General features: G+C 34.3%; 1 long non-coding RNA gene across 1 annotated transcript in view; it reads right to left on the bottom strand.

The window, feature by feature from the left end:
• Positions 1-10,794, bottom strand: part of LOC117198496 (uncharacterized) — a 120,497-nt gene extending 109,703 nt beyond the window's left edge. The window contains exons 1-2 of the long non-coding RNA XR_007476642.1: positions 10,297-10,794; positions 8,173-8,225 (exon numbers count right to left, since the gene is read on the bottom strand). This is a non-coding gene — a long non-coding RNA (uncharacterized LOC117198496). The remainder of the gene's footprint in view (positions 1-8,172; positions 8,226-10,296) is intronic.
• Between the last annotated feature and the right edge of the window lie 6,853 nt (positions 10,795-17,647).

Raw genomic sequence — 17,647 nt, 5'->3', positions numbered from 1 at the left:
CTCCCCACACAGATGTTAGAGAATTTATTAGCATTTCCTTCAAATAGTATTAGATGTATTTTTAATACTAAAAGTTTGCTAGTGGTTTGGGTTTGATGTCAGTGAACATGGTGGAATAGGTAGTTCCAAGGGGCTGTCCGTCTAAAAACATAGTAGATTCTTGAAAAAAGTCAAAGGCTTACAGCAACAAAGTAAACACCTAATCAAGAAGGCAACTTAAAAACAGATGGAGAGCTCTGAAGTATTTTTACTTGCCTTTGTCCTACCTCCCTCTGGCTCAACAATGGTTTTGAAATGATAACCCATGTTCCCAGTATGTAATTCTGGTCCCTGGCTCCCGAGGGAGCAAAGCTGACCTTGTTCTCTAATAGTTATTTTTGTCTGTTTTAATCTGTCTAATGGCTAGCTGAAGGACTGACAAAAGCACTTGCCTCTGTCGCCTCTGTCTCACCTAATCCAAAACTTTCTCAGGGCAGAAAAGTGGCTACACAGAGGGTATTCCTCAAAAACTTTAAAAGGCAAATGAAAAACCCATTGCCGTCTAGAGCAAATACAATTTGAGGGGAATTAATAGACTGCCAGAAGCTTGAGAGAAAATTTTGTAGAGAAAAAGTATTTGAAGAATTATGGCATTGAAAATCTCACATGAATATTGGGGAATACAGAAAGTTATGTACATGCCCAGAGCAGGATGTGTGTTCAAAAACACAACTGGGAAGACCCTAAGCTTTTACCTTAGACTGATTTTTAGACTCTGCACAGCAGGAAGTAAAGACTAAGGAAGGTTTGTAACTACTCAGCAAAGTGTTAAAAGAGTGTTACAACACATAGCCAATGTGCAAAGACTCAGAATTTTTGGTTCTGTTTTTGGCTCCAAACATTCAAAGAAATCTGTCAATATTACCTATCAAAAGATAAAAGGGAGACTGCAGAGACCACACATATCAATTAATACAGAATAGTTTTAGATTTCAGAATATAAAATTGTTTAGAATTGTCACTAAACAACCAACCAATTACAAAGCAGAGAAAGCAACAAGAACAAATTTCAAGGTGGCAGAAGAATCTGATTCCCAGAATTAACAAGTCATAATATTCAAAATGTCCAAGTTTCAACAAAAAATTATGAATCATGTAAAAAAAATGTACGCCCCACTCACAGGAAAATTAACCAGAACTGTCTCTGCGGAAGTACAGACATTGGACTTACTAGAAAAAGACTTTAAATTTACTGTTTTATATTCAAAGAGGTAAAGGAAATTATGGACAAACTAAAGGACACCATAAAAATAATGTCTCAAGAGACATAGGGTATCAGTAAAGACACAGAAATTATAAATAGGAACTAAACAAAAATTCTGGAGCTGGAAAGTACAAAATGTCCAAAGGGCTGTCCCTCTACCAACACAGTAAAAGTAATCAAAAACTCTCAGAATTGTTTTAACTCTTGAAAAAAATCAGACTTCTAGCAACCAAATAAACACTGAATCAAGAAGGCAACTTAAAAATAGTTGGAGAGCTTTGAAGTACTTTTTAGTGAAATGAAAAATTCACTAGAGTTTCAACAGGATATTTAAGCAAGTTAGAAGAAAGAATCAGTGTATGTAAAGAGAGATCAATTGCAGCTATTCAGTCTGAGGAACAGAAAGAAAAACTAATAAACATAAAAAACAGTTAAGAGGCCTGTAAGACACCATCAAGTGTACCAACATATGCATAGTAGAAGTCCCAGTGGGAGAGGAGAAAGTGAGAAAATGACAGAGTATTTGAAGATATGATGGCTAAAAACTTCCCAAATTTGATGGAAGACATGACTCTACACAAAGAAATTCAATGAACTCCAAGAAGAATGAACACAACAGTATCCACACTGAGACACACTATAATCGAACTGTCAAAAGCCAGAGACAAAGAGAGCACCCTGAAAGCAGCAGGAGAGGAGCTACTTATCACGAACAAGTTATTGACAACATTAAGTGTAAAATTCTCAGCAAAAATGACAGTGGCCAGAGAGCTGTGGGGTGGCATTCTTAACTTGTTGAATAATAATAATAATAACCTATTGAATTCCATATGTGACAAACTAAATTTCAAAATCAACAAGAAATTAAAACAGTTTATAGCACATGGAACTGCACTCAATATCTTTTAATAACCTATAATGGAAAAAAATCTGAAAAAATATGTATATACACACACATATACCTACACACATATGTATATATACACACATATGTATATATATGTGTGTGTGTGTCTCTCTCTCTCTCTCTCTCTCTCTCTCTCTATATATATATATATACACAACTGAATCACTTTGCTGTGCACCTAATTCTAACACAACATTGTAAGTCAACTATGTTTCAATTAAAAAAAAAATTCCAAATAAAAATTGAGGGAGTTTGTTGTTTGCAGACCTACCCTATAATAAATGCAAAAGGGTGTCTTTCAGGTGGAAATACAAGGATACTATACAGTAACTTGAAGCCATACAAAGAAATAAAGAAGATTGGCAGAGATAACTATGTAGGTTAATGCAAAATCAATTATTATTATATATATTTTTAAAAATCCCACCGCTTATTCTTTTAAGATTTAAAGGACAGATGCATAAAAATAGATATAAACTTATGCTAATGGGTACATAATGTATAAATATGTAATTTGTGATGACAACAAAAATATCAAGAGAGAAATATGGAGCTGTATGAGAGCTGAGTATTTGTATAGTACTGAAGCTAATGTGGTATTAATCCAAATAACTTGTTATAAATTTAAGAAGTTAATTGTAATCTCTAAGATAGCCACTAGAAAATAATTTTAAAATACATATAAAAGGAAATGAGAAACAACTAAATGTACACTATACAAATCAATTAAATACAAAAGGAGGCAGTAATTAAGGAATCGGAAAACAAAAGATATGATATATACAAAATAGCAAAGTGGCAGAAGTATTTCCTTATTAGCGATTAGTTTAAATGTAGAGGATTAAAATCTCCAATATAAGGCAGAGATTGTTGAAATGGATTAAAAAAAGACACATGGTCTACTTGCCGTCTATAAGGGACACATATTTTATCTAAAGACACAAGTAGTTTGAAGGTAAAAAGATGGAAAACAATATTCCATACAAAGTTTTAGTAACTAAAAGACAGCTGGATGGGCTATACCAATATCGTAAGACATAGAATTTAGCTCAAACACTGTTACAAGAGACAAAGAACGACATCATATAATATATGGATAAAAGTGTCAATTTATCAAGAAGATATAACAATTATATATATGCACCTAACAACAAATAGATACCCAAGAGTAGCAACTTTTCATTTTTGAATTTTGAAATTCCTTTTAGGCAACACTTCTTTATATTTTGCCCATAATCCACTTATCTGAAAATAGAAATCTTATCTTTTTCTGAGTGATAAAAATCAATGTTTTTTCTGTTACATTTTTTAGTACTTTAAATATGATCAAACCATATCAAGAAAAAATGGTGTAGTTGAGCATTTTTACAGAAAATGTGCCCCTGATACAAATTCATATATTGAAGCCCTGTCTCCCATTGTGACTGTATTTGGATATGCGACCTTAAAGGAGGTAATTAAAGTGCAATGAGGTCAAAAGGGTCCTAATCTAATAGTACTGATGTTCATATAAGAAGAGGAAGACACACCACCAGGAGCACGCACATCCAGAGAAAAGGCCATGTGTCAACACAGTAAGAAGGATCTGTAAGCCAAGGAGAGAGGTCATACCAGAAATCAACCCTGTCATCATTTTGGTCTTGGATTTCCAGCCTCCAGAATTATGAGAAAATAGAGTTCTCCTGTGTAAGTCCCACAGTCTGTGGTATTTTGTTATAGGAGCCTTAGCAGATAAACACATGCATTCTGTCCTTAGTCCTCATATGGATGAGATGTAACTCTTTATGGATAATATGTATCTCATACATAACTTCTTTATTAATATAATTAAGAATTTTTAAGAGGTTGATTGCCTAATTTAATTAAATGAAATTTTGTGTGTGTGTGATTTTCAGTCTGAATGTACAGCTTTGACTTACTGGAATTATGTATGGTATTGACATAAAATTTATTCTTTTCTAAAGAAAAATTTGGATGTAGATCATAAGTCTCTTATGGCCATCTGAAACATACTTATTAATATTTTGTAAGAAAATATCTATCTTCATTCATAAATATGAGTTACCTTAATTATTTTGGAGTGATCGAGCATGGACTCAAGATTTCTTAAACTTAATGAAAGCCTTTTTCCATGCTCTGTAACTATTTTATAAAATGAGAATTGCTGTTTGTCATAGAAATAAGGAATTGTCCCATAAACTTAATTTGAATTTGACTTAGAATCAGTTATTTGGTGCCTTTTTATTTTTAATTTGGTAACTATTTACTCTGAATATTGAGTAATTAAGTTATCTGTACTTCCTTGGATTGATTTTATGAATTTTTGGCTCTGCCTGAGTATAATTTGTTACAAGATTTTCAACTTCATTGACTTACCATTGCACATCTAAGTCATAGACACACAAACACATGCACACACAGACACATTTTAGCTATCCCATTTTAGCTATTCTATTTCTTTCTTTCTTCATCTTTGTTTAGATTTATCAGAGACCATTTTATCTTTTTTTAAAGCTATCAGTTCCTGAACTGTTTAATCAGTTTTACAGATTTGATTTCTTTTGTTTTTGGTGTATTAATTCCTATGACTTTATTTTTCATCTCATTAATTTAACTACATTTCTTTTAATTATTTGAAATAAATTAGTTAACTTTTTAAAAAAATTATCTTGTTTAAAGTTTAACATACTTGGTCTCTTTATCTCTAGCTGAGCATAGTTTTAGTTCTATCACTTAGGTTTCAATTTTGATTTAATTATTATTTGGTATATAAATTATTTTGTAAAGTTTTTTATTACCTTATTATTGGGGCTTATATTTTACACTTTTATTATTAAATTATTAGATTTTTATTTATGTGTGTATGTTTGTGTATTTGGGATGTACTGATATAACAGACAAATGATATTGCCTGAACAATGTACTTTATAGGAGCTTTTTTCAGGTTTTCTCACTAACCTAAAATATAAAATTATACAAACATACTCATAGATACAACACTGACCATATTTTATCACTAGTATTGTTTGTTATTTTGGTAGCCAAATATTGGAAATAGATGTCAGGAACCCATTTAGTTTCTGGAGACAATGTTTACAAGGCATCACAGTCACAGAGGTTGAAGCAATCCTTGGGTGGTTGAGGTCACTGGCATCTAGAGCTCTCAGTTGTAGGCATTATTTCCTAAAGTTAATGTGAGTTAGAGGAAAAGCACATTTTCTATATTAATGCTATGGCTCTTGGCACCAACTACAGCCAAAAGAAAGAAAAAGTTAGATAGAATGACTGTATTTTCTACTTCCTGGACTTCCTCCAAGTACATTTACACTTTCACGCAATCTCTAGAATAAAATAAATATTAATGACATGTAACAAAATTTAAAAAAAAAAGTGCCTCTGGAAACAACCTAGCACACAAACAGGTATTTCCACCTTAATAGCCAACTCACCCCCAAATCAGCTCATAATCATATGATGTTATAAGAATTTAGGTTATATGAGATTTTAATAATCTCCCAATGCTTTTAGACTTTCTCATAGAGTTGAGTCTAATGTCAGTTGATCAATTTGACTTATGCAGAATGAGTCATTTATAAAGTCAGAGGAATCCAGACAATCCAGACATGCAAGCTCAGTTTTGTATACCATTGACCAAAGGAGAGACCATATGGTAACTCAGGGCTGTACCAGCACACATTTAAGATACTTACTACTATACCACAGTTACATATTTTCATGTTAAAGAATGAAAATGGTTAAAGAAGTCCCAGGCACATTCTATGATGGGTAGTAAACTAAAATTAAAACCACCTTGAAGAGAGTCCAAGCCTTTAAACTCACCTTTTTTTTAAGTTCATCAGTACCAAGGGAAAAACCTGATTGTATCAATTTTCTGTTCTATAAGCATAGTACATTCCAAAATGTCTAACAGCAGATTTTGAGAAGGGCTGCAGAGATCAAGCTGTAAGCCAAAATCTTGCATCTGTATCATTTAATGAACATGGATTTGCTGTGGTGAGGAATGATTGCCTATTTACACTGTTAGATAAGTTTTCTTACTGTTTGAATATTAATTAAAAATTTCAGGCTTTACCTTTTCTTTTACCCAATCTACATCCAAGATAACTCTGGCTAAGTTTTTCTTTACTGTATTACAATAGTTTGTAATATAATAGGTAGTCAGGTAGGGCTTAAACGAATACCTGAAATTGGCAGCAGGAGCTAGAGAATGGTTAAGAACTCTTCCAAAGTCTACCATGTATCATCTTACACAACACCAATTGGTTAGGAACTTACAAAAGAACAATATTTTCAATCGTGTTAAAATAGAAAGTTGATGTGTTTTACAAAAAGGAGCTATTATTAAAAGTCAGTAATTGAGAGGTCATAACACTCATTAATTTCATGGTGAGGGAATAAAACAGTGGCCAAGTATACTTAAATATAATGTCAAAACATTAACCATTTAATATTTCACATAATTTCATTATCCCACATATTATCTCATTTTCATCGTTTCATTGACAAAAAGTCAAACTCATGTACAATTATGTAAAACATCCAAATGCATTTCTTTTTCTTTATATATAAAATTTTAATGTGATTTTGCCTTGTTCTATTTGGCACCTGGTGAGTGTAAATAATTTTTCTTTTTAATCAGTTTTGGACTTTGGCATCTTCTTTAAAAATTTGATTTAAATAATTCTTTTCATATCCTTTTTCATTTTTGTCACCTTGACAAATTTGGACAAAAGAAAAACCACAAAGGATGCAAAATAAAGCAATGTCATCAGAAATTAAATTAAGAATTGTAATAGATTATATACAAATCTTGAGAATTCCCTAATAAAATCAACAGAAGACCCTGTTTATCTTGAAATGATAATTCATTTACAGGGAAGCTCTGTCAATTACAGTACTAATAGGAGAAAAATAAGATGGCTATGTTAATTTTTATTCTCAAGTATCTTAATGAGTTACAAGAAAAAAGCTAATAACAATTCAAATAGTCAATATCTATTCTATAAATGTGAGGTCAGAACTGAGTCTCAAACGTGATGAGAATTCATAAAAGCAAAACATAAGACAACAAAATCTTTCAAACTGGGAATGTACTACATTTAGCACTGCAAACACTGTGTGTATGGGCATGTGTTTGCAATAACATATATTTTTTTTTCCTTACCACATCTTTGCAGATTTTTTTCTATCAGTAACAGGAAATTTTCTGAATAATAACAAAAGATATTTCTCAAAGTCACCATATACAATTTTTACAAGAAATTTTTAAAAATGTAATTGAGTTTATTTCATCAGCCTATTTCAGTCCCATGAACTGGCTTAAAATATAATCATTTCAAGACTATATAATATTTTAATATTTAAAATATATTAATATTTTTGGCTTTGTAAGATACTCTAAAAATTTTAGGACAAAAACAAAATAATTACATTAAAGTCATCTTCCAGTATATTGACCATAGTATGATACCCATACCATACTAATTCCCACACACAAATATACACATATGACAATAAAAGCCTCCAAGACTTTGAAGGTCATTTTCCTACAAAATATTAATTTAATATCTTTATGTATCAGTTTTTAGAAGGTTTTTTTAATTCTTTTTTTTTTTTTTTTTTTTTTGCAGTACGCGGGCATCTCACTGTTGTGACCTCTCCCATTGCGGAGCACAGGCTCCGGACGTGCAGGCTCAGTGGCCATGGCTCACGGGCCCAGCTGCTCCACGGCCTGCGGGATCCTCCAGGACCAGGGCACGAACCCGTGTCCCCTGCATCGTCAGGCGGACTCTCAACCACTGCGCCACCAGGGAAGCCCTAATTCTTGTTATTTTTATAATGATAAAGTAAAACACTCTTTTGATATCCACGTATAGATTAAAGTGTGAAGAGATTCAGGAAACATTCTACTAAAGATTGACATTTTGATAGATTATAGGTCCAAAAATATCAAAATATTTATCATTTCAAAAAGAATAGAATTGCCAAATTATCAACTTACCAACTTAGTCTCAAAGGATGTTACGGAACAGCAGTATTTTTTCATGAATTAGTCTGAAAAAAATGAGAGGAATATGTAAAAACCAGAAAGAAAGATGCTGGCTCACTGGGATTCTAAAATTAACATAGCAGGCATTTCCTGCTGAACACCAGCAAATTTTTCCTGAAAATTTAGACTTATATATAAAAATACTAATTGGAATATTATTTCCAAGTAGGTAATTTATACATTGACACCAAACCTCCCATCTATTTCCCCAAAATACAATTAAAATAGCAAAACATGCATATAGACACACATACACCTACAAAACAATCTGTTGTGTTTACTCTGACCACCAAAGTATCTATGCTGTTAACAATTGCTTTGTATGTTTATAATAACATTTCTCCTTTCCTTTGCTCTCTTCTCCACAAATTTAGCATATTTGAGTCTTTTGATACTCACTGCACACATGAACAAAAGTATGGATTAAGTGTGCAAGGAAATGTGGAAATACATTCTGAACAAACACACATTTGCAAAAATCACGACACAGAGTATGACACTGTGATGCCTTTCGTAAAGCAAACAACATCCAAGACAGACACACCTATATGGATACACAGTGAGGTTTTCAAATAGCTACATACAATTTCTAGTTGCTACCAACTGAATTTAGAATACAATTCTAGACTTTTCCTCCATATATATTTAATATTTTATATATACTTTGAGACAAAATATAAATGTTTTCATGTAAACATTAGTCAAAAACACTGAACTGAGAGATATGTATGGTCTATGATATATTGTGATAAAAATCCAAGCATTGGTCTACTGGATTATATACTAACACAGAGGGAAATTTTGGTCTACTTTTATATCTGCTCAAGGATTTGGAACTGACAGTACATACATACATCACATTGAGAAAACAGAATAACAGGGACAGAAAGTTAAAGCCTTGCTAAAGGACAAAAAGTGGACATATATTAAGAAATGCTTGGACATCAACAAAGATACTGATATTTAATTTTACACACAATGATAGCAATAATGCCAGCTACCTCCCTTGATTAAAGTTTGACATGTTCCGAAGCAATATTTTTTTTTTTTTTTTTTTTTTTCAGTACTTGGGCCTCTCACTGTTGTGGCCTCTTCCGTTGTGGAGCACAGGCTCCGGACACGCAGGCTCAGCGGCCATGGCTCACGGGCCCAGCCGCTCCGAGGCATGTGGGATCCTCCCAGACCGGGGCACGAACCTGTGTCCCCTGCATTGGCAGGCGGACTCTCAACCACTGCGCCACCAGGGAAGCCTCCCGAAGCAATATTTACAAATACTTATCTTGCAAAGTAATTATTAGGAGCACTTCTCATAAATATGTTTATGTATTGTAAAGTTTCCCTCCTCAAGTCAGACCACCTGGGATAAAATCCTATGTCACATGACATTCAATAAACTGAGAATTTACCATGCCTTTGTTAAATAGCCTATAATTCACATAACAACATTTAGCTCTCAAGGTGATTCTGAATATTAAATTAGCTAAAGAGGGTCTGGTTTACAATCCAACAGGACAATAGGTCTCAAGAAACATTACCCCCAACCCTACTTATCCTCTTCCACTTTAGCTATGCTTAGGCTGGAAGTTTGCAAACAAATTTCATAATTTGTTCTACTGAAAGTAAATTCTTATTCATCATTATTCTTGCAAACTTGTTTAAAGCACCATATCTAATTGTATGTAAATGCATATATGTCTCTGCAGTTTCCAATTTAGGGAATGAAAGCTTTTTTACAACGCACTTTTCTATGATCAATTAAGCAAAATACACTTTTTTCCAAAGCCTATTTGAAGTACAGCCTTAGTGGAATTTTTTTTTTCAGTTGTTGCACAGATTAGTTTTCTTTTCAAGAAAAACAAATGTACTTCCAGTTTCTAGTTCTGCATATAAGGAGCCTGGAAGTTGTCATGCTACCCTAACAACAGGTTTAAAAAAAACAAAACAAAACAAAACTGAACAGACTGAAAAATCAACAACTCTTCTTGGATCCAGAAGAGAGGGGAGAACACAAAAAAACTACTACCCTCAAGACAGGAGAGACAAACAGGCAAATGCATACAGGCAGGCACATCTTACCAGAGCAGAAACTCAGGAACAGAACCACGGAGGAACCAGTGCCAAGGTAGGAAGTTCTGTACCATAATTGATGAATTGCTGGAGGCTCAGTGCCAAGTCTGAGAGTTAAAAACTCCACAATATTGTGAAATTTATCTCTAGGAGCTTAACAAGGTTCCCATTTTAAATATCAGAGCAAAATCCTTTCCAGCTTCTGTCAGGACGCTGAGGGAAGAAACCATATTGAAATACACCAGAAGATTCTGTTTTTCTTAATAAGGAGTGCCCTCAGCAGAAACTAGTTAACCAGAGCCTGACCTCGGGAAGGGAAATAACCAACTGCAGCTGGTTCTAGCCTTCCATGCGGGGAAGAGGAATAAACAACTCTAGCCCACTCTAGCTATCCTGACCCAGCTGAGAGGGAGAGAAAAAGCTGAGAAACACAGTTTACAGTCTGTAGGCATACACTAAAAACTAAGACCTAATCAGCATAGAACTACAGAATGCTTCATCTCCTCTCACACCTCACCACCCATTACTAAAGGTCTATTGACAGCAGTTCCATTTACCCAGTGCATCACATCTGGTTGTCATGAAAAACAAAAAATGGAAATGCATACCAAAAGGCAAAAACACAATTTAAAGAGACAGAGCAAGCATTGGAACCAAGCATGGCAGGGATATTGGTATTATTAGACTTGGAATTGGAAAGAACTGTGATTAATATGCTAAGGGCTCTAATGGATAAAGTAGACAACATGCAAAAACAGAGGGAAAATATAAGCAGAGAAGTGGAAATCCTAAGAAAGGACCCAAAATAAATGCTAGAGATAAAAAAGAGTGGAACAGAAGTAAAGACTGCCGCTGATGGGCTTGCTAGTAGATTGGGCACAGGTGAAGAAAGAATCTGCACTAGAGAATCTATCACTAGGATCCTCAAAAACTGAAAAGCAAAGAGAACAATGACTGAAAAAACTGAAGTGAGATTCCAAGGACTGTGGGACAACTACAGAAGATACACATGTAGAAGGAGAAGAAAAAGAGAAAAAAAACAGAAGAAATATTTGAACCATAATTGATAATTTCTCCAAATTAATATCTGACACCAAAGATCCAGAAAACTTGGAGTATTGCCAGAGCTGCTCCAGGTGTTTGTTCAAAACCCTGCAACTCCCACCTTTAGCAGGAGTTAACATAAATCTTTAAGTTAAAGGGTCCAGAGACAAGAAAGGAAGCTACAAACAAACAAACAAAAAAACCCAGTTGGAACCAGCTGGGACCAAGATGGTGATACATCTGACCTGCAACAGACCCTGAGTCTCATTATATACGATTTTACTACATGAGCACATTAAATGACATACCTACCGGTGGCCAGGACTGGACATTAAGGACCATAAAAGTATAAAAAGAGGGTGGGGCCCACTCCCTCAGGGAAAAAACCCCACCCCTGTCCCATAGACTAATGCAGATGTCTCCCCATCATCAGCCTCACTCCTCCTCTCTTTGGCTTTACTCTTTATAATTAAATCACTCTCTCCAGGTGGAGAAGTTGATCTGTGAACTTAGTTTCTGAGTCTCCATTCTTTGGCCACTGAATAAAGTTTGTGCTGTGTCGATCTCAGCTTCAGTTTTGTTATTCGCCTACTCAAACTCCAAAGGAAAAAGAACCCTCCTACGCAGAGGCAGAGAGCCTCGGCTGCCCAGGCTGGGGCCCGAGCAGGGTCCATTTGACTCAATTTGGTAACAAGAGGACGCCAAGAAGGATAAATATAAAAAAAAATTATACCTCAGCACATCTTTTTCAAAAATAAAGAAAAATCTTCTAAAAGAAGCCAGAGGAAAAATACACTTTATCTAGAGAAGAATAAAGATAATAACATCCAACTTCTCTTCAGAAAACACGAAAGCAAGAAGAGAAAAAACAGAAATATTTAAGGTGTTGAGAGAAAACAGCCGCCAAATTAGAATTCTGTACGCTGTGAAATTATCTTTCAAATGTAAAGGAGATATAAAGACTTTTTTGGACAAACAAAACTAGAGGGAATTTGGTGCTAGTGGACTTGCCTTAAGAGAAAAGTTAAAAGAAGTTCTATAGAGAGAAGGAAAATAATGTAGGTTAATAGGTTATTACCCTGGATCTATATAAAGAGCATGAAAGAAGGAATACATAAAGATAAAATAGAAACTTTTATTTTTCTTATTCTTAATTGATCTAATAGATAACTGTTCAAAATAAAAACAGTTATAATGTATTCAGTTATGTATGCTTATGTGTATATATATGCTTATTTATGCTTGTATATAAGTGAAAGGATGACAGCAATGGTATAAGGGATGAGAGGAAGTCAGGGTTATTTTGTTTTTAAAATGTGTGCATATTACACATGAAGCGGTATAGTACTATGCGAAAGTGGACTGGGATTAATTGCAAAGGTATATTGAAAACTCTAAGACAACCACTAAAAAAAAAAAGTGAAAAAGAAATACAAATGAAATATTAAAAAGAGAGAAAATAGAATCATATGCTCAAAAAAGCAGATGAACAAGGAGAGAAAATGGAATCATATAAAACTATAAAAGGCCCAAAAGGAGTGAAGGACAAAAATAGGAATAAAGAACAAGGGCAACAAAGAGAAAACAGTAACTAATACGGTAGTTATTAATCCAACTGTATTAATAATTACTTGGAATATCAATGGTCTAAATGTACCAATTAAAAGACAGAGATTGCTAGAGTGGATCGAAAACATGACTCAACCATATATCATCTATAAGAAACTCACTTTAAAAATAAAGACATACATAGATTAAGAGTAAATGGATGGAGAAAAATATACCATGTTAACACTAAGGAAAAGAAAGCAGGAGTAGCTCTATTAATTTCAGACACAGCACACATCAAGGAAAGCCATCAGGGATACAGAAGGACACTACATAATGATAAACGGGTTGACTTTTAAAAGAATTTTATTGGAGTATAATTGCTTTAAATGTTGTGTTAGTTACTGCTCAACAATGAAGTGAATCAGCTATATGTATACATATATCCCCTCCCTCTTGACCTCTTTCCCACCCCATCTGTGTCATCACAGAGCACTGAGCTGAGCTCCCTGTGCTATACAGCAGGTTCCTACTAGCTATCTATTTTACACATGGTAGTGTATTTAAGGCCAACCTAATCTCCCAATTCATGCCACTCTCCCTTCCACCTCCCATGCCCACACATCCACTCTCTATGTCTGCATCTCTAATCCTGTCCTGCAAATAGGTTCATCTGTAGCATTTATCTAGATGTCACATATATGTGTTAATATACGATATTTGTTTTTCTCTTTCTCACTTACTTCACTCTGTATGACAGACTCGAGGTCCAATCACATCTCTACAAATGACCAAATTTCGTTCCTTTTATAGATAATATTCCATTGTATATACGTACCACATCTTTTTTATCCATTCATCTGTCTATGGACATTTAGGTTGTTTCCATGTCATGGCTATTGTAAATAATGCTGCAATCAACATTAGGGCACAGGTGTCTTTTTTTTTTTTTTTTTTTTTTTTGCAGTACGCGGGCCTCTCACTGTTGTGGCCTCTCCCATTGCGGAGCACAGGCTCTGGACACGCAGACTCAGCGGCCATGGCTCACAGGCCCAGCCGCTCCGTGGCATGTGGGATCTTCCCAGACCAGGGCATGAACCCGTGTCCCCTGCATCAGCAGGCGGACTCTCAACCACTGCACCACCAGGGAAGCCCCACATGTGTCTTTTTGAATTATGGTTTTCTCAGGGTATAAGCCCTGTAGTAGGATTGCTGGGTCATATGGTAGTTTTATTTTTAGTTTTCTAAGGAACCTCCATATTGTTCTCCATAGTGAATGTATCAATTTACATTCCCACCAACAGTGCAAGAGGGTTCTCTTTTCTCCACACCGTCTCCAGCACTTACTGTTTGTAGGCTTTTTGATGAAGGCCATTCTGACCAGTGTGAGGTGCTCCCTCATTGTAGTTTTGATTTGCATTTCTCTAATAATTAGTGATGTCGAGCATCTTTTCATGTGCTTCTTGTCCATCTGTATGTTTTTTTTTTTGGAGAAATGTCTATTTAGGTCTTCTGGCCATTTTTTTGTTTGTTTTTTGTTTTTGCTATTGAGCTGCATGAGCTGTTTGTATATATTAGAGATTACTCCTTTGTCAGTTACTTCATTTGCAAATATTTTCTCCCATTCTGAGGGTTGTCTTTTCTCCTGGTTTATGGTTTCCTTTGCTGTGCAAAAGCTTTTAAGTTTCATTAGTCCCATTTGTTTATTTTTGTTTTAATTTTCATTACTCTAGGAGGTGGGTCAAAAAAGATCTTGCTGTGATTTATGTCAAAGAGTGTTTTTCCTGTGTTTTCCTCTAAGAGTTTTAAAGCGTCCGGTCTAACAGTTAGGACTTTAATCCATTTTGAGTTTATTTTTGTGTATGGTGTCAGGGAGTGTTCTAGTTTCATTCTTTTACATGTAATTGTCCAGTTTTCCCAGCACCACTTATTGAAGAGGCTGTCTTTTCTCCATTGTGTATTCTTGCCTCCTTTGTCATAGATTAGGTGACCATATGTGCATGGGTTTATCTCTGGGTTTCCTATCCTGTTCCATTGATCTATATTTCTGTTTTTGTGCCAGTACCATACTGTCTTGATTACTGTAGCTTTGTAGTAGTCTGAAGTCAGGGAGCCTGATTCCTCCAGCTCCGTTTTTCTTTCTCAAGATTGCTTTGGCTATTCAGGGTCTTTTGTGTTTCCATACAAATTATAAAACTTTTTGTTCTAATTCTATGAAAAATGCCATTGCTAATTTGATAGGGATTGCATTAAATCTGTAGATTGCTTTGGATAGTATAGTCATTTTCATAATATTGATTCTTCCAATCCAAGAACATTGTGTATCTTCCATCTGTTTGTGTCATCTTTGATTTCTTTCATCAGTGTTTTATAGTTTTCTGAGTACAGGTCTTTTGCCTCCTTAGGTAGGTTTATTCCTAGGTATTTTATTCTTTTTGTTGCAGTGGTAAATGGGATTATTTACTTAATTTCTCTTTCTAATCTTTCATTGTTAGTGTATAGGAATGCAAGAGATTTCTGTGTATTAATTGTGTATCCTGCAACTTTACCAAATTCATTGATTAGCTCTAGTAGTTTTCTGGTGACATTTTTAGGATTTTCTATGCATAGTATCTTGTCATCTGCAAACAGTGACAGTTTTACTTCTTCTTTTCCAATTTGTATTCCTTGTATTTCTTTTTCTTCTCTGATTGCCATGGCTAGGACTTCCAAAACTATGTTGAATAAGGGTGGACATCCTTGTCTTGTTCCTGATCTTAGAGGAAATGCTTTCATTGAGAATGATGTTTGCTGTGGATTTGTCATATACGGCCTTTATTATGTTGAGGTAAGTTCCCTCTATGCCCACTTTCTGGAGAGGTTTTATCATAAATGGGTATTGAAATTTGTCAAAAGCTTTTTCTGCATCTATTGAGATGATCATATGACTTTTATTTTTTAATTTGTTAATATGGTGTATCACATTGATTGATTTGCATGTATTGAAGAATCCTTGCATCCCTGGGATAAATCTCACTTGATCATGGTGTATGATCCTTTTAATGTGTTGTTGGATTCGGTTTGCTAGTATTTTGTTGAGGATTTTTACGTCTATGGTCATCAGTGATATTGGTCTGTAATTTTCTTTTTTTGTGTTATCTTTGTCTTATTTTGGTATCAGAGTGATGGTGGCCTCATAGAATGAGTTTGGGAGTTTTCCTCCCCCTGCAATTTTTTGGAAGAGTTTGAGAGGATAGATGTTAGCTCTTCTCCCTATGTTTGATAGAATTTTCCTGTGAGGCCATCTGGTCCTGGACTTCGGTTTGTTGGAAGATTTTAAATTACAGCTTCAATTTCGTTACCTGTGTTTGGTCTGTTTATATTTTCTAATTCTTCTTGGTTCAGTCTTGGAAAGTTATACCTTTGTAAGAATTTGTCCATTTCTTCCAGGTTGTCTATTTTCTTGGCGTAGCGTTGCTTGTAGCAGTCTCTTATGATCTTTGTATTTCTGTGGTGTCATTTGTGAATTCTCCTTTTTCATTTCTAATTTTATTGATTTGAGTCCCCTCCCTTTTTTTCTTGATGGGTCTGGCTAAAGATTTATCAATTTTGTTTATCTTTTCACAGAACCAACTTTTAGTTTTATTGATCTTTGCTATTGTTTTCTTCATTTATATTTCATTTATTTCTGCTCTGATCTTTATGATTTCTTTCTTTCTACTAACTTTTGAGTTTTTTTGTTCTTCTTTCTCTAGTATCTTTAGGTGTAAGGTTAGATTGTTCGAGATTTTTCTTGTTTCTTGAGGTGAGATTGAATTGCTATAAACTTCCCTCTTGGAACTGCTTTTTTGCTGTGTCCCATAGGTTTTGGGTCATCATGTTTTTGTTGTCATTTTTTCTATGTATTTTTTTACTTCCTCTTTGATTTCTTCAGTGATTTCTTGGTTATTTAGTAGTGCATTGTTTAGCCTCCATGTGTTTGTGTTTTTTACAGTTTTTTTTTTCCTGTAATTGGTTTCTAATCTCATAGTGTTGTGGTCAGAAAAGATGTTTGATACAATTTCAATTTTCTTAAAATTTCTGAGGCTTGATTTGTCACCCAAGATGTGATCTATCCTGGAGAATGTTTTTACAGAAGGCCTAACAATTCTTAACATGTATGTGCCTAACAGGAGAGCATCAAACAATGTGAGCAAAAAACTGATAGAGTTTAAGAATAAATAGATGAACCCACTATCATAGTTGGAGACTTTAACACACCTCTGCAAGTAATGGACAGATCCAGAAAATCAATAAAGACACAGCTGAAATCACCAACACTATCAATTAAATGGATACAATTAACATCATACACTACTTTATCCAAGTACAGCAGCACACACATTTTTCTCAAGCACACATGAAACATTTACAAAGATAGACCACATTGTGAGCCACAAAACACACCTTAACAAATTTAAAAGAACAGAAATAATGCAATGTCTTCTCTTAGACTACATGGAATTAAACCAGAAATAAATAGCAGGAAGATAACTGGATGATCCCTAAATACATAAATATTAAACAATACACTTCTAAATAACCCATGGGTCAAATGAAATCTCAAGAGAAATTTAAAAAAATATTTTTAACTAAATGAAAATGCAGAAACAACTTATCAAAATTTGTGGGATGCAGCAAATCAGTGCTTAGAGGAACTTTTATAGCATTAAATGTACATACTAGATAAGAAGAAAGATCTAAAATCCAAGTATATAAGAACTTTCCACCATAGAAAACTAGAAAATTA

Source organism: Orcinus orca, chromosome 1 (genome assembly GCF_937001465.1).
Source record: "Orcinus orca chromosome 1, mOrcOrc1.1, whole genome shotgun sequence".
NCBI lineage: Eukaryota > Metazoa > Chordata > Mammalia > Artiodactyla > Delphinidae > Orcinus > Orcinus orca.
Note: the sequence above shows the minus strand (reverse complement) of the source record. Positions and strands in the feature narration are given on the sequence as shown.